At 33.4% G+C, this 2,485-nt stretch overlaps 1 pseudogene; it reads right to left on the bottom strand.

Moving 5' to 3' along the window:
• Nucleotides 1-486: 486 nt before the first annotated feature.
• LOC122903680 lies at nucleotides 487-609 on the bottom strand (annotated as a pseudogene).
• Nucleotides 610-2,485: the final 1,876 nt, after the last annotated feature.

Raw genomic sequence — 2,485 nt, 5'->3', positions numbered from 1 at the left:
CTCCCAATTATATCTGTTTTGGATGTTAAATATTTACTCTACTTATTATGTATGCTTTCTACCAAAGCACATATATTTGTTTTATTTCCTTAATGTATCCATAAATATGCACATACCTCATTTTATTGTGCTTTGCTTCCTTGTACTTTCCAGATATTACATTTTTTTATTAACTGAAGTTTTGTGACAACCCTGCCTTGAGCAAATCTATCAGTACCATTTTTCCAACAAAATTTGCTCACTTCATGTCTCTAGGCCACATTTTGGTAATTTTTGCAAATATTTCAAATTTCTTCATTATTTTCTGTAATGGTGATCTGTGATCAGTGATTACAGTTTAAAGCTCAGATAATTGTTAGCGCTTTTTTTTTAGCAATAAAGCACTTTTTAATTAAGATATGTATATATATATATATATATATATTTTTTTTTTTTTTTTTTTTTTTTACCACTTGAAACACCTCTTTATTTTCACCATTTTCATGGGGAAGGTGCACCGTTCCTGGATGTACTGCAATACCAGGTCGATGCGTGGAGTGGACGGAGCAAGCTCCTATTCCATCTCCCTGCTCCAAAAATCCATTTAATATATTGTCCTCGGATAGAGATGTATATTTTTTAGACACATACTATTATGCATTTAATAGACTATAGGTTAGTGCAAACATAATTTTATATGTTTGGGAAACTAAAACATTAATTTAACTTGCTTTATTGTGATATTCACTTTATTACAGTGGTCTGGAAAACAAACCTGTAATATCTCCAAGGTATACCTGCATGTCTATTTCATATTATCTTTTAAATTATCCTTTTGATTAATTGGCAACATTTCATTTTCACTTAACATTTCATTTTAAGTGATTGTGGTATTTCATGATTTTATTCTTTCTTGGTTCTCATAATCTCATTTCCTAACAATCACCTTTTACACTGTGATAAAGTATTGCTATTTCAGTACAATTATCAAGATTTCTCTCTCAAATATTAGCTATTATTCTATCTGAAAATTTTTTCCTCATTTTGTCCCTTTGGTCCCATATTTTTTAGCTACTCCTAATCATCCACAACGGCTTAGCTTCTAGGTTATGTCCTATGGTAGATGCTGTCAGTTACCCAATAATCAAATCGTCCCTGATCTTAGTTAAGGGTGGATGTTTCCTGAATTCAGAAGGATATGGGCTCTCCACCAGTACCAGGGTATAAAGTTAATTATGGAAATCACATTCCCTTATATCAGAACCTCACTTTATTATCTTCTCACTAATGAAGCCTATGACATCATTTTAGCAATGCTTTAGCTTATACTCCTCATGAAAAGACAGAATTTCTTGAGGAAGAAACCTATGGTCCTACTCCATCCTTTTTCCCTTGAATATGAATGCGTTGACCTGACATCCTTTATTTACTCAGCATTGAAAAGCCAGCATGCTGGAGATGGCAGAGCAGGAGTTAGAATGACATATTTGATGATCATTGGGTCCCTGGTGATAAAACTGAGCATTTGCTCCAAATCTAGTATTGTTTATCTCTTATTTTGTGGTCATTTTTTAAATCATTATTTTGTCTGATAACTAAATATTTTTATTTGTGACCACTGCTAAGAAGATATTTTGTTATTTACAGTCAACTCTACTTTGTTCACTTAATTTGTATAGCCTACTCTGGACTCTCAGGTCTGGACTGGGTGCCACCACGTGATTCAATGGCAAAGTATTCATCCACTATCAAAGGAGTTGTCATAGAATATTGACAACTATCTATTGTCTAATTACTATTCCATTTGTTAGTGCTATGGTACAGGGCAGTATGTCTTTTTCAGTATTTTATCTTTGGTGTGTAACCCAGTAACCAGGCTATAATACATACTAAATAAAATGTCAATGAGAGAGAGTTGAACTACTCAGTTATTTTCTCTCATTTTTAAAAATTATTTATAATTTTATTTCATTTATAATTAACTCATCCTAGGACAATTTTTTAGCATTAAATTTGCTATACAAAAACTTATTTATTTTTGGAAAATTTTTATTGTAGGAATCTTATTTTGATATGATCTGCTAATCAGAGTTAGACAAAATTCAAGATTAAAGGGGTAACCCTTTAGACTGCCAAGTCTACCCAAGAATTTAGACAACATTCACAAGTTTGGGGGCCCCAAGGGCCACCCTCAACTCAGATCATCTGGCTAAAAATGCTGGCTAAAAATCGTCCCCTGACCATCCTCACATTTTAATAATTTCCCTCACTGTACTCAGAAAAGCACTATATTTAGAATTAGTTTTATCGTGGCAAAAGGACATGATGTAGAAACACAGATAAGGCAGAGTACAAGCCTGGGAGGAGTGTTTCAAATACAAAGCTTCTGTGTCCCAAGGGATATGTTACTGTCCTGGCACTGAAGTGTAACAATATGTGCATGAAATAGTGCCAAAGCAGGATGCTCATTCTAGCTTTGCTGTCCAGAGCTTTTATTGAGACGTCA

Source organism: Neovison vison, chromosome 3, assembly GCF_020171115.1.
Source record: "Neovison vison isolate M4711 chromosome 3, ASM_NN_V1, whole genome shotgun sequence".
Lineage (NCBI taxonomy): Eukaryota > Metazoa > Chordata > Mammalia > Carnivora > Mustelidae > Neogale > Neogale vison.
This window is presented reverse-complemented; position numbering and strand designations above follow the sequence as displayed.